Below are 14,424 nucleotides of genomic sequence, written 5' to 3'. Positions count from 1 at the left end.
GTACCTTACAACCAACAGATGGCAGTACAACCTTATCCTGACTTTCTGATAGCTGAAGTCACTGATTTATGGACATGAACTTTAAAACTGAGACATTAGTCACAACACATCCCAGTTAGATCTAAGGGAAAGTAAAAGTGATCTTAAGGAAAAGTAAAATTGATATGTTTAAGTCCCCCTACAATTAACAGAATAATACAAACAATTCAAGATCATTTTAAATCAATTAGGTAACTAATCCATGTCTTTAAATTTGAATATGAGTGTTTTAAGTACATCATCTGTAACAGTAAGATAACCTAACCAATAAAAAATCACACATACATGATCCAGATGATTACTTACTTGCTTTCTGATTTTCTACATGCTTACTCTGTCTGAAACCACAAAAAAAAATTATAGCATTTATGACTGTGTAAATATAGAGCACTACCAAATACGTAGTTATTTGTTGTCTCTACTCCAGACTTTTTAGAGAAATGATCTTCCTATAGAAACACTAAAAATGTATCTGTAGCCTACCATAAATTATTTTCATAATTTTATGAGACCATATGTTCATAAATGGGTATTATTGAATTGATGACGTCTAAAGGGATGTGTAGAGCTAAAATTGATTTGAACAGAATTGTAACAGAGTCGCTCTTGTCATTATAGCCTATAGATGACGCAGACTCCTCTATTAGATTTAATCTTAATCTGAAAGGGAAACCTTTTTTAAATTTTAATTTCTTTTCTTTTCTTTTTTTAAACACTTTTAGCGTGTTCAGGCCCTCAGTCTCCCTCTACAATAGGCCTACAGGGATAATATTTGTCCATTGTGATCCTTCTGTTTAATGAGGAAATGACCTGCGAGTCGGTGTAGATATTTGAATCACGCCCTACTGCTTACCTTTGTGAGATAGGACTAACTGCAGAACCACAGAACCATACGTCATGACAGTCTGAGGACGACAGTGCCAGACTAACAGCCTGAGGGCGGAAGTGGGCGGAGCCAATTTATCTCCGTAGGCATCGCTCCATTTGGAGCATTTTAAAGTTTAAAACCATGTTAATGTGAAATATTGTATTAAAACGATCTAACTGAAATTATAGATATAGATTCACATTGTGTTAATAGCTTAATCATATACACAATCACGTTAAGATATATATATATAGCCTATGTGTGTATTAAAATCCCCTTGTAACCTTTTAATATTTTAAAAGTTCATAAATTTGTTTTATGTCTTAAATGATTAACTGAATATAAATTGAACACAACAAAGCTTAAACACTAAAATCGATAAACATTTATTAATTTGTCATAAAATAAAATAAAAAGCATTTCAGAATGAATCATTGTTTTTCATAATATATAATACGCATTACACGGTTGTACACTAGAATGCATGAATTAAACACATTCAGATCCATCAAACCCAAAAACAAAAGATATTTATTTAATTTTAATAAAATGTACTAAAATGTAAGAGCAAAAGCATTATATAGCCACTAGCTGTGCTTTGCTCTAAAAAAATACAAAATCAAACTAAATTGAGTGTAGATTGAACAGCAGGTACATGATGACAAATTAAATCTAAAAAAATAAACTTTTTTTGTAAAATGTCCATATCATCCTTAATTTGAAAGCAAAACACTAAAGGCTCTTTGGCCAGTTGTCTGTCATCATCTGTTTCAGCCTGTGAAAGTTCTTGTTCCTGGTCTTTTTCTTTCAATATCAGAAAGCACAGCTCTTCCACTAAACCCGTAAAGACCTTTGATTGTTGTGCAGCGCAGAAGTCTTCTGTGATCCGTGGTTCCTTCATGAGAGAAGGGTATAAACAAATGGGATGAGATGTTAAAAGTGTATTTAACAACACTTTGTGTTGTAGTCAGGATGCAGCACAGCATGTATAATAAAGTTTTGACATTCTGTTTTTCTCATGTTTATATATTGAAGACTTAAATCATACTCTGTCACCAATGAAATTAATCAGTTATGTTCAGTATAATTTTTTTTTTTTTTTTTTTTTTTAAAAGGCAAGCAATTCACATGGCTTTTCACGCTACATTTAACCCCGGGTTATCGTCGTCCTAAACACCACTTTTAACCGTGGGTAAAGTAACGCTCCACATATTGCTTGTATATTTACATGCTTTTGACAGTCACAGAAACACTGTGCATTGTATATAAATAGAAAATTCAGCATTGGAAAGAAAAAAAAAAAAAACAAATGCTGACAGAAAATGCAACAATTGCAGAGCAGAAAATACTGTTTAATTCTTTTATAGTCTGAAATGTTCATTCAGGATAAACTTGATCTATATGTAATGAGGAAGTTGACTATATGTAATGAGGATGTGCAATGCCTAAGCATTTATGAAAACATATTGTGTGCTTTGTTCATCCAATCAGTGACACTGACACTGCAAATAAGGATGTTAACCAGGGTTTAGTAATGTACAGTGCATATGAATACTCAGGATTAATTGTTAACCTCAGGTAAATGATGATCAGTGTGAAACGTGAATCAAGATAACCCAGGATTCTGTTTACCTGGGGTTAACAATCACCCAGGGTTAACTATTTAAAGTATGAAAAGCCCTCATATATGTTTTTCATTCTAATGAAAAGAGAAGTTCATACATTTTTAAAAACTTTTAACTTTTCCTTTTTTTTGCTTACCATTAACATGAAGATCCCACACAGCCGGTCAACTGTTTCTAAAACAATAGAATATTATTAAGTTATTCCTGAAAAGATGTGACAGATATAACACACCATCTGTATAAGTAGCTTATGTGTTTATGAAAGTCTTATAAAACTAACCTTGTTTTTGATCAGCTTCTCTTGTTCTGGGGTGATTCTGCTTGTCAATTTACTGCATTGCAAAATCAAAGAAAAACTTAGATATATAACCATAAAAATTGCATAAAAGAAACAAGTTTCATTCTTCTAAAGTCAAAATTACTACTTACTTCATTGCAAAAACAACATTTTAAATTCAGAATACAAAAGAAACGTTCATACCTCCATGAACGACAGTTTTTTTTAAGTGAATTTGAAGCTGTGCATTCAACCTGTGCCGTCTGGTCGGTTTAAGAGCACTGGGCAGTGGAAGTTGTTGCAGCACGTTTTGCATCGCTGTAAATGAAGTAAAGCGGAGCATCTCCCGATACTAATATGCCTCTAAAATCCACAAAAACACTGATCAGTATTGTAAAATGTAACCAATTAAATAAAATACAGTACCAACAACAACTAAAAAAACAAACAATTAATATTTAAACACACACTTGAAAAAATACTATAGTAAATACTATAGAGTTTTTGAACCATACTGTATTTACAACACTAATGAATGCTACATAAAAATATAATATTAACTATAGTGAACTGATAAACTAGTATAAATAGTATACTTTAGTTTTTACTACAGTAAACTGTAGTGTATATTGTAGTATAATATACCCTAAAATTGTAGAAAACTTAGTACAATATTGGGTAAAGTAATTTGTTTATATTATTATAGCTGCCATATTATCACAGCAACTATAGAATTACCACAATAAATTAATTCAAGTATTTATAGTACTATAGTATGGTTCAAAAACACTATAGTATTTACTATAAATGACTATAGTATTTATTCACCTGGGCGCAAGCAACGTGAGACGATTTGTAAAATATCAAAAGACGTGATAAAGTGACTTTGAAGCCCATTTACAAAATATCTGAGTCATGTTAAGTGTTAACGATCGAATAAATACACAACACATAAACGTGATTGATTAAAAGCACAACACAAAGAAACTTTTTACCGTGTTCGCTTCTTCCGCCATGATTGTTTGCTTGTTTGTCGTCAACTCCGCCCACATCCAACGTGAGACTATTACTCCGCCCACTTCCGCCCTCAGGCTGTTAGTCTGGCGCTGTCGTCCTCAGACTGTCATGACGTATGGTTCTGCGGTTCTGCAGTTGGTTATTATTGACCTTTGTTTATGCGTCAATTTATTGTGGCCTGGTTTTTTTTTTTTTTTTTTTTTTTTTTTTTTATTGGTTAACTTCCTATAGCTGCAGCTATAAATACTGTACATAGTGTTGATGACTCACAATGGCGCTTATTTTTTTTATTTTATTTTTTATTTTTTTTTACAATGGCGCTTATTTATCATTTCGTGTTGGATTGTGTGAATTAACCACTATACAACCAATAGATGGCAGTATAGCCTTATCCTTACTGTCTGATAACAAACGAATTCATGGACCTCAGCGTTAAAACTGATACATTAGTCTAACTCATCCAAATTAGTTTTTTTAAAATAGTATTTCCACGTAACGACCACACAGCAAAATTGCCAGAGTTAAAACCCTGGTGTTAAGGACTCTTAGAGTAAAAAGTTAAAGTTCTGGTGTTGAATTTCAGTTGATTAGGCTAGTGTAAATAGCACCAACCCCATGAGTGGAATTAGTTACATCCGGGACATTTACGTGCCATGAGCGCCTAAAGGAGATGATACTTTTTTCACAGACGCCATTTTCTTTGACTCGCGATGCGGTGCATACGAGAACGGAAAACACAGAAATTAAGTGTTTATCTGATTTACGATATGTATGATATGTAACATCATCACAGTATAACTATATTTATATGCTGTGTGCGCATGCCTAAACTTTTCTAGGAGACATTTTCTTTAAATCGCCTTGTGGAGCAGATGAGGTGGCTGCTTTAACAGGGAAAACTCAAAGTAAGTATTTTGTCTCATTTACAATATGTATTGTATAACATCATACTGATTTATACTGATATAAAATGCTGTGCATGCCTAAACAAGACGAAACTTTTTCTCACCAAAAGACACCCGAAGTAGACTGTTTCACTTAAGTGCACTAGAATGATTTAACACTCATTTGTAACCATCAAAATGTAATAAATATTTTTATCCTTCAGCCTTTTTGAATATATATATATATATTAAATTAAATTAAATTAAATTAGCCATTTTCTCTCCCCAGTGTCATGTGACTTGTTAGTGTTACAAGGTCTCAGGTGTAAGTGGGGAGCAGGTGTGTTAAATTTGGTGTTATGGCTCTCACTCTCTCATACTGGTCACTGGAAGTTCAAGATGGCACATCATGGCAAAGAACTCTATGTGGATCTGAAAAAAAAAAAAAAAAAAAAAGAATTGTTGCTCTACATAAAGATGGTATAGGCTTTAATAAGATTGCCAAGACCCTGAAACTGAGCTGCAGCACGGTGGCCAAGACCATACAGAGGTTTCACAGGACAGGGTTCCACTCAGAACAGGCCTCGCCATGGTCGACCAAAGAAGTCAAGTGCACATGCTCAGCGTCATATCCAGAGGTTGTGTTTGGGAAATAGACATATAAGTGCTGCTAGTATTGCTGCAGAAGTGAAAGGGGTGGGGGGTCAGCCTGTCAGTGTTCAGACCATACGCCGCACACAGCATCAAATTGGTCTGCATGGCTGTCGTCCCAGAAGGAAACATCTTCTAAAGATGATGTACAAGAAAGCTTGCAAACAATGTGCTGAAGACAAGCAGACTAAGGACATGGATTACTGGAACCATGTCCTGTGGTCTGATGAGACCAAGATAAACTTATTTGGTGTGTGGCAGCAACCTGGTGAGGAGTACAAAGACAAGTGTGTCTTGCCTACAGTCAAGCATGTCATGGTCTGGGGCTGCATGAGTGCTGCCGGCACTGGGGAGCTACAGTTCATTGAGGGAACCATGAATGAGCAGAGCATGATCCCCTCCCTTCAGAGACAGGGCCGCAGGGCTGTATTCCAACATGATAACAACCCCAAACACACCAAGATGACCACTGCTTTGCTAAAGAAGCTGAGGGTAAAGGTGATGGACTGGCCAAGCATGTCTCCAGACCTAAACCCTATTGAGCATCTGTGGGGCATCCTCAAACAGAAGGTGGAGGAGCGCAAGGTCTCTAACATCCACCAGCTCCGTGATGTCATCATGGAGGAGTGGAAGAGGACTCCAGTGGCAACCTCTGAAGCTCTGGTGAACTCCATGCCCAAGAGCAGGGGTAGGCAAGTTCGGTCCTAGAGAGCCGCTGTCCTGCAGAATTTAGCTCCAACCCTGAAAAAAAAACCTTCAGCTGCTTATAGCCTTAGTAATCCTGAAGAGATTGATTAGCTTGTTCAGGTGTGTTTGATTAAGGTTGGAGCTAAACTCGGCAGGACAGCGGCTCTCTAGGACCGAACTTGCCTACCCCTGCCCAAGAGGGTTAAGGCAGTGCTGGAAAATAATGGTCGCCACACAAAATGTTGACACTTTGGGCCCAATTTGGACATTTTCACTTAGGGGTGTACTCACTTTTGTGGCCAGCGGTTTAGACAGCAAATTTACACTTATACAAGCTGTACACTCTCTACTTTACATTGTAGCAAAGTGTCATTTCTTCAGTGTTGTCACATGAAAAGAAATAATAAAATATTTACAAAAATGTGAGGGGTGTACTCACTTCTGTGAGATACTGTATAAGCTTTATATATACATAAGCTTTTAAGATACAATTTTTGGCCTCTCATTCGTTTCTGAATACCTCAGGGCTTTCCTCTCATGGTCAAATGGAGCAGGTTTAAAAGTTTAAGCCTCTTCTCTGTCTTCTGTAATTAGACCTGAATGCATAAATCTTGTAATTACCATTCATCCAATCACATTAAAGTACATGCAAACTTTTATTACAAGGTGTGCCTCCTGAGGTTTGGGCTGTTATTAGTTGTTAGATCTCCTGTCACCTTTTACAGTTTAAGTTCAATAACAGCTCTTAAACATCATTAGCCTTTATTCACCTACCTGTATAGATATGAGGGACAGGGAATGAGGGCAGCGTCTGTGTCAGGGCTGGAATAGTACTTCTTCATGTGCAAGCAGGGACCTAAATAAATGATTATTACTGACAGCATTGAGTCCCAGCCCAACACAAAGCTTCAGCAATTACTTCTCTTCACACACAGAAAGAAGCATGGAGTGTGGAATTCACAAACAGGGCAGGTGCGACTAAAACGTGCAGTTGTGTACAATATAGGAATATATGCATTTCTAGATGTTTTTTAAACATAGGCCAACTAAGACAAGATTATAGAATTAATGTTGACAAAGCCTTATTATAGATCTCACACCAGACTAGTAAAATATAAACCACATACACATGCAGATGCACAACACTAAGCATGCAACGCATGTACCCCTTTGACCATATCCTTCATGAAATATTGAATTAAGCTCCCCCTCTACAATCTTTCCATCTGTATATAACACAGATCATCCCTTGAAATTGAAGGAGAAACACACACACACAAAGAGAGAGAGAAGATTGACTATGCTTCATTGATTTTGTATGCAGTGTTGTTACAGAGATCGAAGGAGAAGCCAGCGTTAAATTTTCTTGAGGACAGTACATTATTTCTGCTCTTGTTTTAGGGAGTAATGACATTACTGTGAGCATATTTTTTTTGAAGCTCAGCTTCCAGGATCAGTTAAGATATGGAGCTCTGGTAACATGTGCATTATCAAAGCTGACCTCTTCAAGGATGACTTTGACATATCAAAAGAAATCTGCATTCACTCTCCGTAATAGCATTCCAAACCCTGTATGAGTTTCTTTCTTCTGTAGAACACAAACATAGTTATGGTTATACTGATTGCTCTTTTTAATGCAATCACAATGAATGTGGACTGGAGCTTTTAAGCTTCAAGAAATACTCAAAAGAACTTCAAGTGTTATAAAAGTAGTCCACATGACTTGTACCCTAAACTGAGCCAGTGAGCTGAACTCAAGATTCAGATTACACACATCATTCAGATTGATTTTGTGAACTTGGTCAACCAATTCATTGAAAATATTTGGTACAAAAGAATGATTTTGTCCACAACTTAAAGGCATAGTTTACCCAAAAATGAAAATTCTGTCAATATTACTCAGACTCATTTCATTCCAAAACTGTATGACTTTCGTTCTTCTGTGGAACATATAAAAAAGATCCTCATTAACTTTCATTATACTGAAAAGAGCAGCCAGGAAAAATGAAAGTTATACAGATTTAGAAAGCTATGAGTAAATGATGACAGAATTTTCATATTTGGATAAAGTATGCCTTGAATCTCTAGAATGGAGTAAATGGCACTCTATTTCTTTTTCTCTTTGTAGTAAATATACAAATGCGCAATAAACTATTCAATTTTTCAGTTTTTACCCCCTGGAGAGCTTTGGACATGGATTTGTTGGGGTGTGTGTGTGTGTGTGTGTGTGTGTGTGTGTGTGTGTGTGTGTGTGTGTGTGTGTGTGTGTGTGTGTGTGTGTGTGTGTGTGTGTGTGTGTGTGTGTGTGTGTGTGTGCGCGCGCTGTTCATGGACACTAATAGTACTGTGTGGATCACTTTTTCTCTTTCAGAAGATGAGTTATGACAGTCATAACCAAATATTACAACAAGAAGCACTATAGATGCAGAGAAAAAGAGAGCGAGTTACTGAAAATGTTCTTAGTCCAGTGAGGTATGAAACACTGTAGTCTAAAAGTGTTCTGTCTCCTTTGGTTACATAACTATGATGTGCATTTGAGTGTTAGTGTTTGTGCTCTAACTTTAACCCAAACACTTAGAAATCTCTCTCTTAGATCCCCCTGCCCTTGAACCTCACAGCATTGATTTCCATGTAAATTTCCTTCTGCCAGCATCTTCATTGCTTACTCTTAGTCTTTCATATTTAATGATCGTAAAACTGTGCTCTATTTTGCTCACAAGGGCGAAACTCTGATTAATTCACCGTTTCTGTTCAGGGCAGCTGAAATGTGCTGATGTTAGGAGTCACATGACAGGAAGGTCCAATCATCAACGAGTCTCAAAGGGCGCTCCTACTGCAATATTGAGGTAACAGAAACCACTAGTTCCACAAATGCTCTCAGTACATTTTACTAGAATGACCGTGATACAATAAAATGAAGCATTATAAAATTATAATAAATAAAAATTCTTATTTAGCACAGACTGATTTCATTGCAGAAGGTGAAGGAAGCTGAAGGTCCCCTTTATTCATTGATTCAGCAAAGCTCTTAAAAATAAAGGTTCTTTTTGGCTTTTTGGAACCTTTAACATCCATGGAAACTTTTCACTGCACAAAAGTTTCTTTGTAGTGGAAAAAAGGTTCTTCAGATTTTTAAAATGGGGGAAAAATTGTTCTTTTAAGAATTGTTTACTGAAACATTCCTTGGGGAATCCAAAATGCAACTTCTATGGCATTGCTGCAGAAACCTCTTTTTGGAACCTTTATTTTTAAGAGTGTAATGCAAAACAGACCTTGTCTCAAAAGAACCCCCAAAGTTTAAAACACCAGAACATAGCCAATCACATGAGACCAGCAGCCAGGAAAAAACATTCAAGATAAGCAAGGTTATGATGACAGAAAAAGCCTGGAGGGATTTCTCCTGGACATGGATGGTCAGAACGCTGAAGTGAAGCAGGATGATTAAAGAACGCATTCTTTCCCCAAGGGAATACAAAGAAAACAATTATCTAAACGTGTGAATATGAGTGAAACAAGCACAAACAAAAAGCCTGGTGGTAGAAATAGCCTGCAGAGTCGATTGTATGTTTCTTAGAATTGTTTATATTGTGTACAGAGAAAATTAAAGGGGGGGAGGAAATGGAGTGGGAATGGGAGGGGGGAGCAGCATCACATGGTTTCATTCAGGGGCATTCATGTGAGTCAGGGTCTAGAAGACAGTGTCTATTTTTACTTCAGGTGACATTAGGTTTAACACTGTTTCCATCCAGAACACAAGGAGAAAGTGAATACATGCTGCATTGCCAAATCACAGTATTTTGTGAGCCATTGTGTCCATGAGAAGCTGGAAGCTTCTTCATGTATTGTTTGTCTTCTTCACGTATATGCATCCTGAATCACATGGCGTAACCATACCTCAAACTAACTATACCCTAAAGATGGTTGATATGGTTGATTATGAACATGCCTTCATGGGCCACCATGGACCACGTTGGAGCAGCCCAGTTTACCAAAGAATCGGTTCGAAATGCAACAAAGTTGTCCTCTGAAAACATCAACAGTTTTTATAAGTTCATTTCTAACTAGTTCTTTGGTTCAATAACCCATTGGGACAAGCTTATTGGCTCATTCTGTGCTGTGCAAGGAGAATGCGTGCTACTTTGGATATGCATCTTGCATCATCAACCTGGAACTTAAGTACAATTTAGTTTGATTTTGTGAATGGCCTCGACTTAAAACAGAGTCTAAATCGTTTTGTGATCGTATCGCTGAAACCACATATGAAGGTACTCAAACACGTGTTACCACATCGCAGTAGTAGTGTAAACATTCAGAAGTACCACTTACTCACCGGTTATTTACTAACATGTGAACGTTCTTTAAAAAAGAAAACACAAAACAAGCTATTTGTCTTCGCTGCATTGTGCCACACACATTGATTAGAGTGGAAATCACAGCTTTCCCTCCTTATGCTTTTTTAGTTGCTTCCTTTCTTTTCTGCTCACTCGTGAGCCACATAGGCCTAACATGAGTCTGTTTATTTAAAAGTATTTATGCATTGGCGCTCCAACGAAAGTGCCAGATTGGAGGAGGGTTGTCTCAACAAAATCCGAAAAGTAGTGAGATCATTTGTATAATATGTAAACGAGAAAAAAGAAATATATCATACCAATGGTTCTAAACTAACCCATTTGAACCGTATAGCGTTCTCTGCTGATATGGAGTCTTTGCTCTGTAAGCTTTCGCAGGTGTGTATCTTTCTGTCAGTTTGAAACCTGCCTCCAGTTCACTTTTGAGATGTGGTGCCACAACTGTCTGACACCTGCTATCTGTCACCTGTCAAATGCACAAATCACACATGCTCTGTCCATTATCACATTTATGCACTAAATAGAGGCTGCATGTGGTATCTTACTTTACACAGGTGTAGCAGGATAGCGGAGGGGTAGTGTGGTGTTATCCATTAGGTGTCTTATATAGCTTTATAATTTTGGCTTGTGAGTGCAAATTAGTCTTGCTTTATATCATTATATCCTAATGTATTATTATCTCTCTTCATAAATTACATTTATGCCATACCACTACCTCGTTTGATCATATTAACTCTCTCTAGATCATTAACGTTCTCTCTCATTCTCTCTCCCATAAACTAACTGAAGTTAGAAGCCATTGGTAATCAGAAGATTTCAGCGCTGCAAAATTACCCACAGTTTTTTTGGTTCTCTCTCTCCCTCTCTCTCTCTCTCTCTTGTTTTTCCAGTACAAAATATTCAAACATTTTTTTAAAAGAAGATATAATTCTTTTTCTTGAAAAGACTAAAAGTTTTATATTAAGAAAATATTTTTGGTTACACTTTATTTCGATAGTCCACTTTAAACATTATTCTAAGTAACTTTACAACTATGTGTCAACTAGGGGTGCAACAGTTCAGATTACTCACGGTTCGGTTTGTATCACGGTTTTAGGCTCACAGTTTTGGTACGGTTCGATATGTGCTATGCACTGAAAAAAATGATTTTTTGATGCTGTTCACATTATTTAAACAACTTATTTTGATTCAACATCATTGTATTAGGTTTCTGGTTCAAATTTAATTGCTTCATGTTAAATTAAGTTGAAACAATTACTTTTTGACTTAACTTGATGTTTTTATATTAAGATAACATGTTTCAATCAAGTAAACCCAACCAGGACTCAATCAAACAGGATATTCACTTCCCATCATTCTTTGGAAAGGGGCTGAACTAGGAGTGTAAATGTTGAAATAAAGTGTTATTTTAAGCAGTTTTTAGGAAGATGAGAAAATGAAAAGACTTTTTAATGTTTACTGTTCCATTATGTTGGTATTTAAAAGTTTCTGTTAATTAATAGTTTTAGGGTTTCCATTGTGGTGAATTGTTGCACTTGTGCTTGGGTTGAGGACCTGCTAACAAACTTTCTAATTACTTTAATAAGAAAGTAATCACTGTAGTGCTCTGGGTTGCATTTCCCAAAAGCATCATAAGCCTATTTTGATTGTAAAACCATTGCCACCTTATGATCAATTTAGGCTTTACAATGCTTTTGGTTAAGGCAATTTAAGATGAATCCAGTATCACATCTAGATTTCTAACACAGAACATCACAAAAGTTATGTAAATCACAAAATTAAACAAGAAGAATTAATTGTAAAAATCAATGTATATGAAAACAATTTATTTTTTATTTATTTATTGCTTTTTATTTATTTTATTTTAAATTAACACAATTGATTCTAGTTAATTTAACATGGTTGATTCTATTGGATTTTACTTGTCTCAATCATGTGAAACCAGTCTCCATGATTAAATTGAGTAAGTTGGACAAAATTATTTTACATAGATTTTTCTCAACTATTTTGCATAGAGTAAAAATAAACCTTTAATGTTAACAAAGTTGGTGGAAACACTGTCCATAATTGACTTGAGTTAGTTTAAAGTATCATTTTTTTGAGTGTATGGTAAAAGGTTTTAATTTATTAACACTCAAAAGCTATTTTTTGAATTAATGTGATTGCATGCATTAAGCACTTTTGTTATAGATTGGATAGATTTTGCATAGATTGGATCAACTTAAGTTAATGAGTTGGTCCAAAACTTTGCAAATTAGTTGGGCTGACACTATTAAATTAAGCTGTGCCCAACCATAGTAAATAAGTTGAATCAACCTTAATAAATTAAGTTGACCCAACGTAAGTACATTAAATTGGAATAACAGAATTGCATAATGCTGAAATAAAGCAACTTAATCATGTGGAAATCCTTTCCATGATTTTTTTATGTTCGTTCAAAGAGTTATTTTTTTGAGTGTGTTCAGGTAAAAAAAATTCTACTGTCAAATAAAAATAAAGAAAATAAGAACAAATAATCAAACAGCCCAAATAAATACAGTAAAGCAAAGATACAAATAAATATCGCTTTTCAGGTTTTTCATGTATCCAGTTCACAGGTTCAGAAATTGAATAAAGTAGCTAATAAAATGTAAAACAACATTGCATGCAATCTTCACTGTATAAATTAAATAAAGATCAATTTTTATTAATTATTAAGTTAGGGATATAACAAGATATAGCAGTACAATATTTCTCAATGCAAAAATGTTACAATATGTATCATAGAGTGGTGGCGTTACATTTACGATATGACGGCAGTTTAATCCTATTGGTTGAGCTGCCGACATGACCTACTCTGCAACTGTGCGCATGTGCTTTCATCGCAGTTGCAGAAATCACTTGAACTGAACATTAGTAGGGCAACATGAGTTTGGCTGAAACTGAAATTGAAGATGCCCTGTCTTCTTATAAGTCCGATGTCTGGCAGCATTTTGGTTTTCCAGTCACGCAACAGGACAACGGTAAAAAAAAAATAATTAAAAAAAGGTTTTTATTAAACCTTTCAATGTGATCTTGTACAACAAATATTTTTGTTAATATTTCATTTTTAAAATTTTATCAAAATAACGTGATGCGTATCATATCGTGAACCCAGTATGAAGATATACCGTATCGTGGCCTGAGCATATTGTTTCAGTCTATTTCAGTCATGAGCATTGAGTGAGTTCCTTGTCTTTTGTTGTTTGATTAACATTAAAAACACATTCTTGCTATGCTTGCTAGAATACTCAGCAAGACAGGCATGTTGATATAATTTTGTGTGAATTTGTCCGTTCAAGCACAAGACTTGAAAGAGACTTCAATATTTGCGTGCTGTACACGCGCTTCGGATGAGTGCGTAAATGTTCTCACAGAGCGCGCGTAAGTTGTTTTCACGCCTTGCACTTTACGGTTTAAATTGGCAAGGCTTAAATGAGTTTAGTTTAAATGCAGATAGCAACGTTTTCTGTTCAGGTCTCACCTGCGCTCACGCGATATCACCACGCTTAGTGATGACAACGTAAATGACTGGTCATATAGAGCATACGGCACTCGCATTAAGGGGAAAGCCAAAGTTAAGGGGAAGCCAGAATGTGTATCCATCAACAGAAACATACATTAGCCTAACTCTGTCTCTCTGTCTTTTATTTTTTTTCTACAAACCATATTGTAGATGTGTATGCGTCGTCAGATAAGAGATGAACCTTGGTGCAAGTGCATGCCGAACGTAGTGTGCAGAATGGTGCGGTTCTTTTTTCTTTTTACTTTTTTTTTTTACGAGAACCATTTCACCCCTAGAGTCAACTAACTCTAATTAGAGTATTTGTAGACTGTTAAGTTAGGGTTAGGCTTAGTAGAATAAGTTGACATGTAGGCCTATTTGCAAAGTTATTTAAAGTCTACAGAATGTCTGTTGGCAGACCTCAAAATAAAGTGTTATCAGAAAGTAAGCAGACAGTCTACTAATACTCTAATTACGAGTAGTTGACACAAATGCAAAGTTACT

General features: G+C 35.7%; 1 protein-coding gene and 1 long non-coding RNA gene across 2 annotated transcripts in view; one reads left to right on the top strand and one right to left on the bottom strand.

Moving 5' to 3' along the window:
- Positions 1 to 14,424, top strand: part of kcnip1b (Kv channel interacting protein 1 b) — a 137,204-nt gene that overhangs the window by 66,878 nt on the left and 55,902 nt on the right. The window lies entirely within an intron of this gene.
- LOC137029709 (uncharacterized) lies at positions 1,259 to 3,959 on the bottom strand. The gene is made up of 5 exons (XR_010896316.1): positions 3,805 to 3,959; positions 3,014 to 3,172; positions 2,813 to 2,864; positions 2,669 to 2,706; positions 1,259 to 1,802 (listed from the first exon to the last, which is right to left on the bottom strand). It is a non-coding gene; the product is annotated as an uncharacterized lncRNA (long non-coding RNA).

This window comes from Chanodichthys erythropterus, chromosome 10 (assembly GCF_024489055.1).
Source record: "Chanodichthys erythropterus isolate Z2021 chromosome 10, ASM2448905v1, whole genome shotgun sequence".
Lineage (NCBI taxonomy): Eukaryota > Metazoa > Chordata > Actinopteri > Cypriniformes > Xenocyprididae > Chanodichthys > Chanodichthys erythropterus.
Note: the sequence above shows the minus strand (reverse complement) of the source record. Positions and strands in the feature narration are given on the sequence as shown.